General features: G+C 43.3%; 1 protein-coding gene across 3 annotated transcripts in view; it reads right to left on the reverse strand.

Annotated features, from left to right (window-relative positions):
• FOXL2 (forkhead box L2) overlaps window positions 1–20,167 on the reverse strand; it is a 160,346-nt gene that overhangs the window by 50,962 nt on the left and 89,217 nt on the right. For 2 of the 3 annotated variants that reach the window (XR_010345769.1, XR_010345771.1), the window contains exon 3: window positions 15,455–15,588. The exons of the other annotated variant lie outside the window; for it this stretch is intronic. The gene's annotated coding sequence lies outside the window, so the exon portion shown is untranslated. The remainder of the gene's footprint in view (window positions 1–15,454; window positions 15,589–20,167) is intronic. 3 annotated transcript variants of the gene reach the window in all.

The following is a 20,167-nucleotide window of genomic DNA, read 5'->3' on the forward strand; positions in this document are numbered from 1 at the left end:
CTCTGCAGTGACAGCTCTGTGTGCCTGGGCTGCTGCAGGGGACATTCCCCGTCCCTCCTGTGCAGCGCTGAGCTCTCCCCAGCTGGCAGGGAGCTCCAGCACTGCTCTCCCTGCTGCACCCCTGGCCTGTAAATCCTCTGTCAGCTCAGCATCCTGCACGGCAGGGCCAGGGCGAGCCCAGGGCCGTGGCTCAGGGTCACGGTCTGTGCTGGCTCCGGAGGGAGAAAAGGACAACTGCTCCTCACACAGCCTGGGCCCGCTCCAGATCCGCCCTCAGCACAAACCAGCAGCTCCCACCAGCTCTTCTGAAAGGATGAGCAACCTCAGATGGGAAAGATAGCGAGCAGCCCACTGCAGGCAAGGTTTTCACTGATGTCAACCATTTCCTCTCCTCCACGCACGCCAGACTGATGCATTCAGCTGAGACAGACAGGGCCAGCAAACATCTGGCTGACACGAGAATCAGCAGGTCCCAGCCCACAGCTTTGTGTTCTTGCTTTTGTTATGTGATTTTAAATACATGAAACATGTCAGTGCAAGAGATGATTTTGATGTGATCAGCCCATTTCTCTCCATCAGATGTGACTCATTGTATGGAGGCCCTTTGTCAGATATGTGACAGTGGCCTGTCCTTGTAGCATTCTGCGAGTTCTTTTCAACTTAATGTGCTCTTAGCCTTTTGTAGCACTCCAAGAAGATACAAGAGCCAGGGAATTTGTTTGTTGGCTGCATGTCAAAGAAGCATAAAAACTCCAAGTTCTTAAATGAGCCAGTTGATACTTACTGACAGAAAGCCTTCACTGAAGCAGTGATATAAATTTAATGCCCTTTTATTGTTTGTGGAATATTTACAACTGAAATAGAGGCAAGAAAATAATAAGTTCTGCGAAGCTATTTAAAACCACAGGCTACATTTTGGTATCTAAAAATTACCTATAATTTAAAATTAAATTTCTTAAAAGTAAAGATAGAAGTACAATGCACACTGTAGGATTTTTATTTCTTACGCATCTTGCTTCAAATGTGACAATAGAAGAGCTTCAGTTATTTTCTTGAAGCATAAAATTACAAATCTGAGCATTTGTAAGATCACCTTCTATACAGCTTGATCTCCTGAGATCCCATGATGTAAAGCAAGCAAATCTGGTGCCTTACAAACCCCTTCTTTCTCACTTTTAGTCTGCATAGATCTGCGTTTATTAGCACAGAGCCACTTTATTTCCGTCTTGCCCATTTATCTAGCTTGGGTAGCCATGTGTGTTAGAGGTTGCATTTCCTGATTTGCCACGTTCTATCATACAGCCAAGCTCCAAATGTGATCTTTTAATAAAACTTAATGAATGCAGATTTGCTGACTGCTTGTGTTACCTCATACATAGAATCAAATTCCTCTCTTGATACAGTAAATGACTGCTGTTAACTGTACAGACATTTTCAGAAAGGAAGAAGTCAAATAAGTGTTGATAATTATTCTCATAATTATTGAAGCATATCAATATTACTGACAGAGTGCTAAGTCAGAGATTCACATCAATTTAAGGACATTTGAGGATGTTAATTTGAAATTCACCTCAATCTTTTAGAAATTAAGTTTTCCTGGACATCCTACTTGTCTCCAGTCTTGCAAGAGCTAATATAGCTGTACTTTTTATAGACATACAATCCCACCAGTACTCTAAATTGCCCAATTTATGTATTATGCATTGTTCAGTTTTCCTAAGAGCCTCTATCTTGCACCAGTTTTGGCTGGTACGTAACAAAGACAGAACTAAGCCAAATATTTTGTGTAGCATGGTGGTTTCAGTGTAACTAATTTACTATTCTGATGGAGTCTTGAAGGAAGTACAATGAGGTCCATGTCTTAGAGCTTTTTTTCTCTCCCACTAGATTTTTGCACTTGTGATGCTTTAAACTCAAATATGAGCATTTTAATGGAACACATTCAACCTTGTGTTTATTCTGGAAGATAGAGCAAATGAAATACACAAAAATCCACCACTGACAGATTGTGAAGTCCCTGACACACATAAAGAAATCCAGGTAACTCTGCTGGAGAAGGAGTTCAATTTCCTACAGAATCATGAAGCAGTTCCAGCACAATCCATCAGGTACACCCCATATATCAGACCTGGAAGAGCCTCAGCTTTCTGAATTTGGACAGGCTAAGTCAAGCCCATATTTAAAGCATCTTATCTATAAATTGCAAGCAAACATTTCCTTCCCTTTGAGGGGCACACAATGCCTCTTTTAAGGCACATGAAGCTAATGGCCCATTTGGAGTAGATGACAGGCAGTTAGAAGAAACAAGAACACCAGAACCTTCTGGTCCTCGACCATACACCTGTTAATGACTCAGTCACTGAAGAAAACAAAAAATTAAGTGTTCTGTTTCCCAGATAATCCCCTCTCTCTCTCCACTCGAGAGAGGAAACCGATCATTCTGGCACTGCTGTGGATGAAACACTCCCAGTACTCCAAGTTTTTTAGACAATTACCTCACAAAGCATAATCTGAGTATAAAGCTTCCCTTTTATAGTGACTGTCATGACTTGCAACTGCCAAAACAACCTTATTCTCAAGAGCTAACAGCACAGACTCGGATTTTTTTAAATAGTATTCATTAGGAAAGGAGAGGAAGGAGGAGGAAAGGCACTGCTCTCCCTTTAAGATGCAGTTTGAGCCCAGGTGGCTGGAGGGAAGCTTGGAGCACAGCTGTGCTCCAGAGAGGGGATGGGCTGTGGGCAAGAGCAGCCGGAGCTCCCATGCAGGCCAGTGCTGAGTTTTTATCTGGCATCACCTTGGTGAGATGAAAGCAGGCTGATAATGCTCCTGTCTGCTGCCGTGGGATTAACAACATGGAATATTTCAGCTGTGCTTTGCAGGAGCAGCAAATCACCCTTTTTAGGAGGTGGTGCCTACAGGGGAAAGCAGTGGTGATAAGAGAAGAAGGCAGCAGCTCAGTGCAGGTACTCTGGGGAGCTCAGTGTGAAATGCAGGTGTCAGTGTAGAGTCTGCACAGGCTGGCAGCTGCACTGCAGCTCAGGGGCTTTTTCCTGACAAATACCAAGAACTACCAAAAGGCTTTCCTGGTTCTTTCTTCCAGAGGATTTCTGAGATGAGAACTTGTTTCAAGGCACTGACGCTATTAGAGATACCCTGAGTGACTTTTGTAATTTTTTTTAACCTCCATTTCCTGTACAGTATGCAATTACTGGGAGGGTGGAAACTCCTGAACTCCCTGGGAGAGTTTGCTGTGTCTCTCATTTCAGCTTAATAAAATATAATCTGCATTGCAGCATCTGCAATTCAGAGTTGTTCCTTATCCAGCTGTTCTAACTCAGGTTATTCACAGGATGATAAAGAAAAAAGATTTGCTGGAGGGATGCTGGATTTATTTGATACCAACAGCACAGCTAAGTTTTTTATTTTAGTATTTTAGAAAATTTCCCTTTGTCAAAGTAGTTCAAGAAGAAGGATTTGCCACTATTGAGCTGATTCAGTTATTCTTTTTCAGACTGTCTGCATTCTTACATGAATTATGACTTTTCATTGACACAGTCTGTGTGTTCATTGTCTTTCCAGGCTATCTCAGGACTTTCATGTTCCTGGAAAGAAGGTGGGTGTCTTCTGGAGCAGCACAGCCACCAGGCAGGGCACTCGTCAGGAGAGCTTATTACCAGGAGGCAAAGAGGGACAATGTACTCTTCCTCTTTCCTGGACTGAACCCTCCTAAAAAGAGAGATATATGTTGTTCATATAGACTGAACAACAAAATCATGAGAGCTGTCTAGGTAATTAACGGGTTCACTTAATTAGATCCTTTAACGTGAGAGAAAGGGCAAAACCAAGGACACAAATTAGGGAAATCAGAGAAAGCTGGAACAGAGTGATTGCTCATCTCAAAGTTATTTCTTTTGCCAGTTACTTCCCCAAGTTATTTGCTGTTGGTTATGACACGAAGGAGGCTGATCTGGCCCTGCACAGAGACACTCCAAGATTAGTCCATTCAGAAGAGCTGAAGTTCAGCTGCAAGACTTCTTAAATGATAAATTCCAGCTCCCTATCAGATAGCTCAAACCAGGGCTGAACAGACACTTCATTTTCTTTTTTTCCTTGGAGTGAAACACTAAGGTATCTTTCTTTTTGGCTAATATATAGCCCCACAAAAGGGAAGTGAAACCTTATTGGTTCCCACTGAATTTATGCAGTGAAACTTCTCTTAATGCTTATCCTTAAGAGACAAATCCACTTAAAATCCTAGAAAACATGAAAGAAAGAAACCCAAAAACTAGAAAAAAACTAGCACTAAATACAATATAACTGATTTCCACAGGGATATATTTGACCAAGGGGATTTCCTTGGGAGTTATTCTAATAAGTGCAGAATCAAACTCTGAAACTCTGAATAATTAGAGTGAAAATGACTAATCAAATCTTGCCTCTGTTCAATATCTGCTTTTTAAAAGTGCTTTGGTAAGCTGCACATATTTACTTTGCCTTCAATAAAGAGAAATAGATTAATTAATATTCATCTGGCACACAATATATTTTCAGGAAAAAAATACCTGGTGGGATAGGAGATAGTTATGTATTGCATGTCTGAAATGAGGTGAAAATCAGCTCCTAGGAAAAAGCTACTTCACTGCTGATCAGTGAAGCCCAAACCAGATTTAACACTGGAGTAACACATTGATAAAATGCACAGCATTTATGAGTTTTCTTTATATTATTTGCTTACATGTTGAGCCTTCTCCACTCCCCAAATGTCACAGCTGCACATTAAATGTGCTCCTGCAGCATGCTCTGTTTTCCTGCTGCTTCAGCCCGATACGAGTCCGTGGGTCCCCGAGAAGCCTTTGCTCTCAGGAAATGTCTCTCAAGTGCACAGGGTAAAAGAAAGGTCTCCGGCAGCAGAGACGGGGCTGTGGAGCCGGAGACAGGGACTCCTTTCTCTGTTTCCTGCTGCACACTTCCCAAAGGCATTTGCTGACAAGGAATTTGCAAATCTCGTCTTGTTCAGGGCCGCAGTGCTGCTCGGTATTCCCGAGATAAAATCACCGTGTACCTGTCCAAAGGCAGCCCGGCAGCTGAGCCCCTGTCCCCGCAGCCCGATCGAATGTCGCAGCTCGCCTGCAGTGACCTTGTCCCCAGAGCCGGCAGATGTGCCGCCCCCTCCTCCCGAAGGCTGTCCCGGGAGAACGCGGAGTTCCAGGGCCACTCACACCCGCACACATCCTTCCCTTCCCTTCCCTTCCCTTCCCTTCCCTTCCCTTCCCTTCCCTTCCCTTCCCTTCCCTTCCCTTCCCTTCCCTTCCCTTCCCTTCCCTTCCCTTCCCTTCCCTTCCCTTCCCTTCCCTTCCCTTCCCTTCCCTTCCCTTCCCTTCCCTTCCCTTCCCTTCCCTTCCCTTCCCTTCCCTTCCCTTCCCTTCCCTTCCCTTCCCTTCCCTTCCCTTCCCTTCCCTTCCCTTCCCTTCCCTTCCCTTCCCTTCCCAGAACCCAGCAGGGACAATTCTGGGGTGCTGCTTCTCCACAGCACCCCTTATTCAAAGCATTCACAAGGGTTCTTTAATTTCTACACCACACAACCAGCACAAAGATCTACAGCCCCTGCTCCCCAGCATGGCTAACATTTGCTATTTTGCTTATTTTACATTAAAATTATTTTAAAAATCTCCAAAACTCCACATACCTCCCCCAGTTCACTGTCTTTGAGGGCACAGGTGAGTGCAGAGAACACTTGAGCTCCCCAGCTGAGGAGATTTATTACCAAAATGATAACCTAGATTTTAACGTAGCTTTAAATGATTTGGAAATTCGAGGCTTTACTTCCCATGCTTCAGTTCACTGAGAAGTGCAATGCAGTCCTGCTTCTCAGGGATAGAATGCAAACCCACAGAATGTAAAGGGTGTGAAAGCAGCTGAGGAAACAGCCAGCAAGCCCTGAAACCCCTGTGCTCCTAAAGCTGGTTAAGAAATATCACAAAAGAGGGAAGCTCCAAGAGCGAGGAAGAAAAGGATGGAATGGTGGCAAGGCTGGTGAAAGAGAATTCAAGGTGTCTGCACAGGGCTGTTCTGGGCAGAAACCACTACCATCACTTGGGGACAGAGGTTCAGGGTGTCCAGGGCAAGGGATTGAGGCAGCAGAGCCAGGGGTGATTCTCAGTGCTGCACTGTGAAACAGCCAACACATCAAGCAGATTCATACTTTTGGGGGGGCCTCAATGCCCTGCAAAAATGAGTTAGAAAATGCAACAGCACATTTTAATCAACTGCTGAAAAATGCATCTGAAATTTCCAGGAGGATCTTTGCATGGAGGATGCTGTGAGAGTCACACTGGTGTGCTCAGGAGAGGGAAGTGCAGGACATCCAGCCTTGCAAGCAGGCAATTCTTAAAGGGTGGTTTTATAGGAGTCACAAAAGAACAGCTAATATTGGTGGAAGTTATCAGATAAATTTAAAATAAAGCAGAAAATATAGAAGTGATTTGCTGAGAATTTTGCTCTTGCCAACATCTGGAGAGCTGCAAGATCCAGAGTCACTCACACTAAGTCAGGCCTAAAAATATTCCTTTCTCAGAGTGAACATGCCATGCCAGTGCTGACAATGCAGGCTCCTGGCCCCCCACCTTTGCATTTACAGCCAGAAGTGCAAGAGATTTTTTGTGCCTGGTTGTTATTCAGACAGCTGGATACAGTGTTTGAAGGCACCTGAAAAATAAAATAGCAACTATTTTCTTAGCCCAGAAGTGTTAATTTCCCAATAAGCTTGTTTGATTAACTAAGCAAACCCAGAGGACAGGCTGACTTTGTCTTGCTTCTCTTCCCCCAAGTGCATTTTTACAGAACTCCAGTGGAGTTCTAACCAAAACAATGTGCTGATAGGAGAAGCTGTCTGCATTCCTCTTTTGCAATTCACCTTACACTCTACATGCTGCTCAAAGATAAGCTCTTCTAGATGCCAAAAAACTCCAGCAAGAGGTGAAGGCTCCTCTGCAGCGGGTAGAATACCACACAAGTTATTCACTGCATGTTTGCCTGTGGATCCCCACCCTGAGTGAAATCCCTGCAGTCATTCCTCTTCCAAGTGACCCCAGCAATATTCAGGGGTGGGAAGAGCCTATTTCAAATGTGACTATTAGCTAATCAACATTAGGCACTGTTTTAACTTCTTTATATTCACACTCACCCCTCTGGATGGAAAACAGGACCCTATTTAAGTTGGCACCTGCTCCTTTTTTCCTGCAGGAAGGAATATCCACGGGGCTGGACTCATTTCCAGGGAAGGACCTTCACATCCTGGGATTTTCTGAGTGGGCAAGGAGGGGGAGGAACAATGCTTGTATTTATATTATTTCAGCTTTGCTCTAGAGAGGTGCCCTCCATAAGTAAAATATTAACTATATTAAAATATATTTATATTTTAAGAAGAGTAGAAGAGAAATGGTGTTTCCTGCACACATTTACATGCACACACACACACCTCTCAAAGAAACACAGAGATGCACTGAAATCTGCACTTCCAAATAGGTGCAAAAATGCAGCAAATGCTGTAAATACCTTAAGTAGCTACAGATGAGGTGAAAAAGGAGAAAACTGGTATTTTCTGACACAATTCAACCTTCCCTTATGGCACACACATTTTATGACTTTTGTACATAGAACGCAGGTTTCCACCATCTCCCTGCTTTCAGAGCTGACGATGTAACAAACCAGAATTCAGCTCCAGAAATGGTGTCAGCTAGAATCCTCAAACTCAGAACCAGCAGCAGAGGAGAAACCAAAGAACCTCAGAAGAAAATCTGAAAAACCATTAGAAGGACAACTTATATTTAATCCCAAAGCATCTCTTAGAAACCCCTGAAAGAACCTCCCCTGGAACCTGGGTGAGGATGAAAAATGCAGTTACTTAGGGTTACTTAGGCCCTGCTGAAACTCCCACCTGAGGCAATATTGGAAGGTTCTAAGGCAAGGATGACAATATGTGAGTGTAGGAAACAGCAGAATCCTGAGTCTTTTCTGAAGCATATTGCAATTTTACTAATAAATACCTCTCATGGAATTAACTGTTCCCTCCGGTGTTCCTGTGAGCTGAGGAACAGCTTTTGTGCTCTGTATTCAGAAAGAGCCACCAGCAAAATGAACAGATTTGAGGAAGAAGGTAAAGATGAGGTAAAAACACATCAGTGGATGAACCAGAGTGAAGATTTGGATGGACAAGACTATCCTGTGAAATGCAAATCCTTTGAGTGCTGACATGGAATAACATTCCATTGCTTCTGCCTTTTTCCAAGGAATTCAGGTAACTGACAGGAGATGCAGATCACATCACTTCCAAAGCAGCCATCTGATTCTGAATTATAACATGCTTCAATTACTCATCTGAGAAAGAGCTGAGTCATTAACTGGTAATTAACTTGCGCACATTTTCAGGGATGTATAAATAGAAAAGGTACATGGAAACTAAATTCAATTAAATGTTCAAGCTCTTGAAATCTATCCCAATTTCTTCTACCCACTGCAAACCAACATTAATTCATAAAAAAGAGAGCCCTGACACCAAAAACCAGCCTTTTCTGCAGTGGAATCTAAAAACTCCTAAGAAGACAAAGCTACACTGCAAATCATTTTTTTTTTCCTAATAGCACTAATATTTTATCTACTTATTCAGCTGTTTTCTCTAGAAAAAGACTAGAAGTTTTCCAAACCACTTTAATATTGGAAAACAACTGTAAATCAAATAATTTCTTTTGGGTCAGTTCAAGGGCTGCTCAGGAGAGCTGGGCAGCAGTCTGAAACTGAATTTGCTCATTTCCTCCTTTATGAACTCATGAAGTCAGCTTAAAAATATTACAAGTTCTGTGTTAGCAGAGTTTAATATCCCCTCTTTTCACATGTATATGTGTTCCAAGAGTGTACAAAGCTTCTCATTAATAAATATTTTAAAATTTATACTTCATAAGAGAAATATATCTATATGTCTGAAAGTTATGCTGGACAAGCTACCATTTTCCCTGTATTACTTGGGAACATAGAGCTGTTGAAAGCAGTATAACTGAAGTCACAAGGATAAAAAATGCAAATATTTACTAGATAAAGAGACTGAATGTCACACTTTTTTAATGCAAGAAGCAATGTGACATTGCTCATTTAATCTGGGCTCTGCTAATTGGTCTATTACACAATGAAAAATCTTTGGGAGTCCTTCTGGGAATGTCTCACATCATTCCCTATCAGCTGTTGACATACAAATACTCTGGTAATGAAAATATTTTCATTCCTTCATAACAGCATTCCCTGTCCTGTTTAATCTTATTTTCTCTCTTTCTAAAAACAAGCTTCTGTGTGCGGTTTCTGAACTAACAGACCTGATGCCATATATCAAAAATATCCCGTGCTCCTGTCAAACTTGCTAGGAGTCCACCCAAAAGAGAGCAAAAGGGAAAAAAACCCAAGGATTTATAGCAATAACACAGGATTTTAATCACCATTTGAAATTCATCTCTGTTCTGCATCGTTTCAAAGGACTCTGAGTGCAGCTGGGCAATAACCCAGCAGCTGGAGCTGCCACCACTGGCCAGGGAAGCCCCAGCACAGCACCCAGGGGTGTGCTGGAAAGGAGCAGGTTCACAGATCTCCAGGAACACTGCAGAGCAGAGTGTTTTAGCCATTTGTCACAATCCTGTCACTGGAATGAAAATGCCACTGAGCAATAGAGGGCTGGAGAAGGAGGGTGCCTCCTTGGCCCCCAGGCAGACTCCTCTGGAGCCTGTGACCATGAGGACTTCAGGGACCTGGTACTGGAGATGGACAAAGTGGTCCTGACAATCTTCCAGCAGACCCTTCTGTGCATTGCCCCCTGTCCCCAGGGCAGTGTCAGCACCTCCAGGGCAGAGCCCTCTGCAGAGGCTGCCCTGCTCTCCAATCTCACAGCAAACCCTGCTTGGGACATTTTTTACTCTCGGTGTCCTACCCCTGACCATTGGGATCCCCACTCTGTGCTCAGGCAATTAGCCTGGGAGATAAGATCACATTCTGCTGTGCATGAAATGCTCTCAGCAGAGTCAGTGCTGTGGTCTCACTGCAATTGCTTTTGGAAATGAAGCTATTTCAAAAGTTGCTGCATTCATATTGTGCAGGCCAATACATCTCTTCCTCAGTAAACAGCATACCTAAAAAGCTCTCCTAAATTATTTTCTTTCTCTTAAATTATTGTCTTTAATATATCAAATTCTTCCAAATTCAAGGTCAGAAATATGATGCAAGCTCCTGCCTCTTCCTCCCCCATCCCACTCCCCCCTTGGGACTCCAGCCTCCACCCACATCCTGCTGCCCAGGTTGTAACATTCCTTTCTGCACCCTATCAGTGTCACACTCCCTCCTGGAAACAGGTGCAAGAAGATTAAACCCCACTCATTCAGCTGGGATTTTCGTCTGTTTGCACCTTCCTCTCTGCCACTCCTGTGTGTCAACATCCTGGGAGCCCACGGTGGTGGGAAGGAGCTGCCTCTGCCAGCTCTCACTGCTGTTTACAGGGAGAAGCAGAACTTTCCATCTCAGGGACAGCTATATCAGGACACAGGAGGAAACTTCAGATACAAAGGCTTTACTTCAATTAGGTTGGTATTTTTTTCCTTAAAAAACACAGGTGTTTTGTTAAAACCTAAGGTCAATTTAAATGTCAGCGTTAACTGGACATAAGAAGGTTGTTTTAATGAATTTTTGAAAAATACGTGAATTCTATGTTATTCTTTTTAATTCCTAAATTGTTTGTGATGTGAGGGTTGAAATAGTGAACCATTTTTCATTTTGGTCATTAAATCATTTTATGTCAAGCTGTCATTGCAACACAAACAAAAGAGTTTGACCTAGAAGAGAGATCATTCCATCCAATTGGTAACTGCACTTAATATTGTAAAAACTAAGGTAGTGCAGTGACTAAAACCTTCTTCCACAGTGGTTCTGTATCACTGCAGTTGATGTTGACACAGTGATACAATCTCTGCATTGCCTTGGAAAAATTCCAGAAACATTTCCAGATACCTTTTTTTCCTAAAAATCCCTAAAACTGAAGAATGTTTTGTGTCCTGTCTCTATGGCATTATTCCCTGCACTGCCTTTACAAGCTGAATTAAAGCAGCCTATATCCTCTTATCCATATTTTGAATAGACCACAGGTTTTTTTGTTTGTTTTGCTGTTGTTGTTGTTGTTTTTCCAAGCACCCTCACTCTTTGCTCTTGTGGTGTGTGTTACAGAAGTAATCACCTTTTTGGGAACTCTGTTTTCTGTGCAGCAGGAGCTCCCTGGAATACCCCGGGCAGGAGAGGCCCCACGGGCTAAGGAGCAGTCTCTGTGCAGATATTCCCAGAATGGCCATTCCAGAAGAGTCCAGGAGTGCCCCTGCAATCAGCACCACCCCAGGGCTTCCAGCAGCTGAGCCACTGCTGCACCGCTCTGTAGGGGCAGGGAGACCTTCAGGGCTGAAGTGTTCAGTGCAAGGTCACAGCCCCACAGCAATTAAATTGTGACAGGTGCTGCTTTCCTTCTCCTTCCCAGCAAATGTGGGCTGCAGAAATGCACCCGAGTGGAACTGAGCCCAGGGGCGGCGGCAGCAGAGAGCAGGGATCTGGGTGGTGCTCTCAGCCCTGTAACTGGATCTCTCTGGCAAGAATGGACAAGAGCTGGGACACTTCACTGGCTGCCACGAAGTGTGGCACACAGCCTGCCCAGCCAGCAGCAGCTGCCAGCAAGGACAGGGGATGTGCCCGGCTGGATCACCCTAAAGGGGAGGATAAACGGGGTGTGCACTGCTGGATCACCCTAAAGGGGAGGATAAACAGGGGGTGTGCCCGGTTGGATCACTCTAAAGGGCAGTATGGACAAGGGAAATGCACTGCTGGGTCACCCTAAAGGGTCTGTTGGAGAGGAGAGTGAACAAGAACAGTTGCAGAGACCAGACCCAATTTTTCAAAGATAAACTCTTAATCTTTTTGTAAGGAGGAACTAATTTCCGATGTGATACTTTGGCTAAAAGTTGTGGGTGACCACACAGCTGAAAACTGAAAGCCAAATGTGCTTTTTAGAGCTTTTTGGTCACACACACACAAAAAAAGACTTCTAATGGATGAAATCATTCCCACCTCCTTCCTTCAGCGAATTCCTTGTGCATTCACAGGATGCATTTCTGACTTGCGGAAAAGGCGAATGGCTAAAGATGCACGGGCCGACAGCACGGGAATCGGGCGCGTTCCCCCAGCACAGCGCTCAAACCCCTCTGGCTGCGCTGTGCCCAAGGAGGATTTCCCCGCACCCTAAGCCCGCAGTGGAGCTGTGCCCAAGGAGGATTTCCCCGCACCCTAAGCCCGCAGTGGAGCTGTGCCCAAGGAGGATTTCCCGTGGTGTGAGGCCAGGCGGCAGAAGGGGGCATCAGCGGAGCGGCGAGCGCGGGGAGCGGCGAGCGGGGCGCTCCCGCCGGAGCCAGAGCATCCCCGGCGCCTCCAAGCAACTTCCAGTGCGTAAAACAAAGGGAAAGCACCCAGAAAATGCTTTGTTAAATATAGCAGTTTATCACCTGAACAGGTCTGGAAAAATCTGGTAGCACGCAGCAGAGGGAAAGAATACACTCATGATGGTTAGAAAGATCTGGCATGGCTGTATATATGCATTTATAAATGTAGCCACTTCTTTGGGAAAAAAGGTGTGTTATTTTCCCTGTCTAATCTTATATGCAAGGAAAAAAAGTAATTTAAATTTCTAGTTTAAAAAAAAATTATTATTTCAAAGTAGAGTCTTTCAAAGGTAAGCCAAGAAATTTGGGAAGTGTAAAATATTGATGCTTGCAGATATCAATTCATAAGAAATTCTGACTTTGTTAGATAGGAGAGAGTGAGAAAACACATCAGATGGGTGTCCACTGGTGTGTGCACACATTAAAAGTAACATCATTGTAAACAATCCAGCGATGCTTCCAAATGAGTCACTTCAAAGCCTCCAAAGCCACTCAGAGTATTTCTAAAACATAGCAGGGAAAACATGAAGTCAAGGAAAATCTGCACTGCTGGTGCATTTCCAGCTCTTGGTGTGCAGCCCTGCAGTAAGGGAAGGTTCTCAGCTGAGTGTTTGCAAACATTTGCTGTCGTCCCTGCTGGGCCCTGCAGGGCCCCACGGCCTGGCCAGGAGGTGCTGACCATGTCCTTGCCTTGCTCTTTGGAGCCCCTCGCTTCTCTGGTCTGGGATTTTGGAATTCCAAACCAAATTTACCTCAGATCTGGGCACAAGGAAATAACTCTGCTGCTTGCCCTCTCCTCAAGCACTCAGGTGCTTCCTTCAAATGAGAAAATTCAATGAGAGCACTGTGCAAGGTAACTCTGAGCAGAACAGCATCGAGTGACCCCCACTGCTGCTCCTGGCTGGGTGGCAATGACACCTCAGCAATGGCACCTGGTACTGGAACAGGAGCAAGCCACAGAGCTCCCTCTCTGCTAAATCAATTCCACAATCAATTCCTCCCACACCCCCTCCTCAGCTTTTGTCCTGTTCGTCCCAGTTTGGCTCCCTCTCTCTGCCCTCCACATGGAAAAGCCACAGCAGTCACTGGGCTGCCCTGCAGGCAGATATTCCCTGGTCTGAAGAATTCTCCACCTGCAGCCTCAGGCTGCATCTCCTCACATCCCCCAGCTCTAACATGAGCAAAATACAGCCCTCATTCAGCCCAGCCCAAGGGGTACCTGTGTATCACCAGCTCAGGCACAAAGGAAACAGGAGAGATTTCCCTTTTTCTCTTTGGCTCTACTAATGCACAGAGCCCTTAATCTGTTTATTAACCTGGTATTGCAGCAGAGCCAGAGTATCCTCAGAGGTGATGCTTTTAGGTGGTTGGGTGGTACTTTAGGCTATAAAATCACAATAGTTTTAGTAAAAGATGTGTGTCACTCAGCCTTCCACAGTCTGAAAATCTACTCCTGCTTTTTGCTGTCTCATTTTCCCTTTAAAGGAAAGAGGAAAAAAATATGTTTGCCCTTCACAATCCTTAGATATTTTTACTGATCTTTTGTTGACCATTTTGTGAACTCAGAAGTCTGATGTCAGTTACTCTATAGAAAGGATACAGGCTGTTCTGCCATATCTGGAATTATTTTTAAACACTTCCCCCTCACAAACTAAATCCTTGGAGGTTAAGGGGGAAGGCAGACCAGTGGGTTTATACTGGGAAGAGAACATCTTACAAGAATTTAGTTCAGGAAAAAATAAGGAAAGTGTGGTGAAAAAACACAGGTTCTACAAATCTGTGGTGGAGGTATTTTGACACTGTCAAGGGATAAAATCAACAACTTTTTCCTGGATACAAAAGCTCAGGTCAGACATTTCAATCAATGGGCTTGTGTGTATATTTGTGTCCCAGGCAAACTGCTGGTAGATTGATACATCCTCATCATTATGAAAAATCGTGCTTCTGATGGAGTTTTCACAGCTATTGGAAATAACAACTCCAACCCTTGCCAGCAGAGGCTTCACCCCAAAAGTTTGCCTTTGCTTTGAAATTACAGACAGAGCATCTCAAGAAGAAAAAAGAACCCAAAAAACAAGGAAACATCTTCCCCTACTTGAGTAGCTCAGCAATAACAAATAACAGGGGAGAATATCTACTGTAATGACTGGGGAAAAATCATAAAGGATGCACAATCTGTGACTTTGAAAAAGCATATACACAGAAGCATATAAAACCAATTGAAACAGGCATGGAAAGGTTTATTTTTAAATGGAAAATGTTGATTTTTCAGCTGCTTTCCCTGTGCCCTCTTTTCAAGCTCCTACTGCCAGCTCACTGCAGCCACCTCAAGGATTGCCTCACAGTTCCAGTCTTACTAAAGGATAGCAGGCTGAACTCTACTGAACACTAATTTTTTTTTTTGTTTTTGCAATTTCTGATACTTTCAAGAAAGTCTCCATACTTGGTGCCACAGAAGACTGCAATTTCTATGTTGCAAACAATCAATTATTTCACTTAAAGGTGAGGTTCCTGACTCTTGTTAAAAGAATAAAATGAAAAAGACCCCCAAAAAACCCAGTAAAATATATTGCAGTGAGGTGTATTTTAGGTCAATATCATGATTTTGGGGACTTCTAAAAACCTGGTAATTACAGACTAGAAATGCAGATGTACAAGCCTGCAACAATAAACACACCCATCCTGGAAAGCAGAAAAAGAGCAAAATCTAACAATATATGCCACACCTACCAAACTTCTCTCAGATTTTAAAGCACACAAATCTGCAATCCTTCACTGCTGTCAAGTAAGCAGTTAGCAAAATTCAAATAGCACCTAAATGTGCTGTGCTTCCCACTGCAGCACAAAGAAGTGAACCCCCAGTGGAGACAGAATTGCACACTCATGATTTTAATCAAGTCATCTGAAATTTGTTAAAGAGCTCAATAAAACCGAACCCATCACTGTACCTGACAGGGGCCCTGGGTCACTGGAACCAGGCCATCCACCAGATGTCACATCTTGCAGAACTTTGTCACATCCTTCCTCAGGACCCCTCTGAAATGTTGTGCTTTCTGAGAGGCTCCTCAGCAGTGGAGGATGTCTGCTCCAGAAACAAACACACACTTCAGTCAGAACACAAATGCCAGCTCTTTAGCAAAGGATTTGCCTTCAGTTCTTGAACAATACTACTGATAGACTCGGAAGCACAGCAGGGTTTATATTTCTCTCCCTTAACAGTGCAGATTTAGTCAGTACCACTTTTAATATGAAATCCTATCTAGCGAGTATTTTTTTAAAATACACTAGACTTTTTGTGCAACTATTCAGCAGGATTGTTGAAGTATTAAAAGCTTTAAATTTACCCTGGGATTTTGACAAAATGTGTGTTTCCCATTCACCCACTCAAATCAATAAAATTATAATTTTACGCAACTTTAAACAAGCACAGACATTAGTGAATTCAGAAGTATATTTCAATTTACGGGTAGACAATAAGACCTGAAAAACAAATCTGGGGATAAATACACCAAAAGCATCAGTAAGATAACTGTAAGTGCCTTGTGCATTTTAGATTTTAGCCATGTCCAGAGCAGTATCCGGTCCCCCTGGCCCCAGGGTGTGTAGGTGCAGACACTCTGCTGCAGTCAGTGCCAGAGTGAAGCACAGGGCAGGGAGCTGGAGGGGCTGCCCAGCTGCTGGCAGGGAGCACAAGGAAGTTATGCAGATTTTCACTGAAACTGAACTCGGGTTTGCACTGCTCAGCCCCTGGCAATCACACTCAAGGTGAATTTCTTGGCATCCATCTCGGTGTCTTGAGGATTAAAAGGAATAAAGGCCTTGTGTTCACAGACCAAAGTAATGAAGCCAAGTATTGATACTAAATAGTGTAAGACAAGACAAAGATGCATCAATTTCCATTATATTTTTTCTCCGCATTTTAAAATAGGCTTCACTTGAGCCTAGTTTGTCATCGAGTGTGTGTGAGGTTCCAAATGGCCCCGAGGTTCTGATGCAGAACTCTGCACAGAGCTAATCCACAGTCATGGCCTTGGAAGCACTTCCACTGCATGCAACTGCAAGAAAGCACTCAACTTATTCATCCTTAAAAGAATTGATAGCTTTTAGGGGTCCAGCTGAGAGGAGGGTGAGATCCATGGGGATGTGATCGCTTTGGGTAGATCTCCACTGTCAGAGGAGCATGCTAAGGATACTGGGGCTGGTGGTCTGGCCCACTGAACTGGCTTCTCTTTTTAGTTTAGGAATTATATAGGGACTAACTAGAACAGGAAACTTCTCCCTCCCCCCAGCTTATTAAATGATTTCCTGTCAGTCCTTAGAAAAAGCAGCTCATTGCTCAAAGCCTTAAGAAGTTGTGAGTGGCTCACACCCAGGCTGGGAACAACAGGAAGGGAAGGATAAGCAGAGCTAATTGGCCTTTTCCCACTTTACCAGGGCAGCCAGCAGTTGGAGATAAGCTTTCCCCACCAGAGATACCCTGCCAGTCCCTTCCGTCAGTTTTCTTTGCCTTTAAAGGTGACCGTGTCAGATGTGATGCTGGCCAACACCCCCGGCTGACTGCAGGACCTGCTCTGCATTCCAGCATCCAGGGAAGCCACATTTCAATCTGATCCCTCCACCATTTCCCAGGCACAAGAGAAAGAAGCCATTTTTCCAGTGGCCTCATTCACATAATTTATAAAACTAGACCAGATCACCTAACGTGGATTTCTCAGAAGACACACTTCTCAAAGTGATCATTCCAAAACTATGTCAAGTGTTTGTATATGTGCTGAAACACGTACCACCAGCAGTGTGGGAAGACAACCCCACATGCCAACAGTTTGGCATCTAGACCACAGAGAAGCTGGTGCTATTCATCAAGGTATGTCCTTAGAGCCTCGATAATCAGGCACATTTTTTTTCTGGAGTTGGCCCTAAATGATCCATCAAAGAATTAAGGACAGTCCTTTGACCACAATTGCACAGCAAATATTCCTCTCTGTTTCCAAGTTCTGCCGCCAACATGCAAGCATTAAAAAGTGCATAAATTACATTAACACACATCTGTTTTGCTAATAAATCTGCATTAAAAAAACCCTAAACCCTCACTTTTATCAGGGTCTAGGAATTACTCACAAGTAAATGAGCATCACTGCAGTGACTTAGGCCTTGAGTGACATTTCCAGATCTCCAAACACCCTCAACACTGAATCAGCCCCATTGGTGCTCATGTCTGTGAAGTCGAGGTCATAGTGCTCCTTCACACTCATCCTCCTGGAGCAGAATCCTGCCACGGACACATTTAAACCACACTCTTCCATCTTCCAGCGGGGTGTTTGTTGGATAAGCCAGAGCCAGGATCTCTGAAATCTCACCCAGTATATCCACTCATCCCTTTGAAGGTGAATTGCTGATAACTGCTCCAACAGATTTCCCTTGTGCTTCTCACAGGTGTTCTTTGGCTGTTCCATAAAGATTTAATTTTCTAGACTTTCTAGCGTCAGAAACACCCTGAGTATGTTTTAAAAAATCGGGGAAAATTACTTTTTTTCTCTATTGATTTGGGCTCTTTCTTTTCTTTGTGGAAGAAACAAGGCCAACCTGGGCAGCAAAACTGAAGATCCAGTTGCAACCCATCCTCTTTCCACCACTTTTACTTGGATTGAGCATTTATACTTCCTGTTCTGCACTGCATTTAGAGCAAAACTCGATGGTATATCCTGGAAACATGTACTCTTGCAGGTGATGAAAACATTGTCATAACTTATGGCAAATAAAAAGATCTCTGTAGAATTTAAAAAACCCCACCATTACTTTTACATGCAGAGTGTAAAAATAAAGATGAACACACTCTTTTGGTTTTTTTTACGTTTGACACATCCCACTTCTATCTCTAGTTATTATAAAAACATATTTGTTGTCCTCCTTGAAGAAACACTCTGTGCAATGTGTGCAACTGGAAGAAGGAAAAGGGAAACAAAAAGGGAAACAAAAAGAAAAATCCACATTTTTCTACTAATAATCAAACTTTTCAAGTAAAATGGTCCAATGGCTCTACTTCTTCTAACAGTTAAAGATGTTTCATTCTGCATAAAAGACAGGCACTTTTTTTTGTCTCCTAAAATATGTTTCTAATTTAAGTTTGAAAAAATATTTCCATTGTGCCATATATGCGGTAACTCAAAACCAAAATGAAAGGATTAAAATCAGGGCTGCACAGAATGGTTTAAATTAAATTCAGGTAGTGGGGAAGACTGCTGTATCTGGCACGCTCCCACTCCCTGAGCTTTCTGGCCAAGAGGCAAGATGAAGCATAACAACCCTTACCTGCCAAGTCTACAGCAATTTGGAGGCTTTTATTCATCTCTTAAAATAAAATGTTCATGCTCTTGGAAGCTTGCCCAGCCATCCAGTAGATCTCACCTGTCTTTTCCTTCTCTTCACACCAGTGTACTGTGGGAGGCTTCAGTAAGGACTGGAAATATTTTCAACCTCTTTTTTCCTTTTTCTGAATGCATGGTATTTAAACTTATCTAAGCCCATCACACCTCAGTGGAAAATGTGACTAAATCCTGCAGGTATTTTGAAAATCTCAGCTAACACATTACAAAAAGCCGATGAAGAGCTGAAACATGCACTGTGGATGTCCTCTCCTGTCACTCTCTCACACCTATAAGGCCCTTGCAGTTCCCCCATGATTAAAAATTAAATCTGATTAAATCTTCCTCCCTACCCAAGTGGCTCTGCTTCTGATAAATCAGTTTGCACTATTTATGGTCCATATTATTACTACAGCCACCATGAAATGAGCCCCAAGTCTTCCCCAAACACAGCTATGTCCCTCAACAGATTACTCTTGGCCAAGCAAAGAAAGGATAAGCAGAGCTCTGCCTTTCAGAAAAAGCAGCAAAGTGGAAGAATTACAGTTTTCATAGGCTTCTTAGGAAATTACTCAAAACAGTAATATTAAACTCTTTTTACAATCATTTGGGAAGAAATGAAAATACATAAATAATACACAGATCTCTCCAGAGCTTTTCCCCAGTCTTGTATGAGATTTAAAGACTTTCAGATGGCACCAGTAACAAAACAATTTACTGACAGCCTGGCTGCTAAGGCCACAGTTAATCTGTACAGACCATCTACCTTCAGGGAATTCTTTATTCCAAGCCAGGGAGTTCCCAAACTTTTTTCTGCTGCATGTACAACCATCAGTAACTGCAAACACCTCCACTGGCAGCACCAGTCCTGTTTGTTTGCTGGGCTCTGGGCCATTTTGAAGTGGTTTTTCCCCTCCCAGCAGCACATTCATCACATTGCCTAAGCTGCTGCCTTCTACAGCAATATCTAGACATCATTATTTGCTGGAAAACCCAAAAATTTGCAGCAATGGCATATCAAATCATAGACACAGCTGATTTGAGAAACTGCTACTAAATCCACTGTTTTAAGAGCATCTTTCATCTCCTTTGAGAGAATTTTTTTAGGATATTTCGACATGGGAATTTTGGCAACTTTGTCAAAAATACAAGTTTCTCATCTTTCTTTTTGGGACTGGGGCATCGTAATGCATCAAAACAAAAATAATTCTTTTATTACATATCAAGATCACGTCTTATGAAAAGCTGTGAGTTCTGAGCACCTTGGGGTGGACTGACAGCAAGTAATGGAACTACTCC

Source organism: Passer domesticus, chromosome 11 (genome assembly GCF_036417665.1).
Source record: "Passer domesticus isolate bPasDom1 chromosome 11, bPasDom1.hap1, whole genome shotgun sequence".
NCBI classification, from domain to species: Eukaryota; Metazoa; Chordata; class Aves; order Passeriformes; family Passeridae; genus Passer; species Passer domesticus.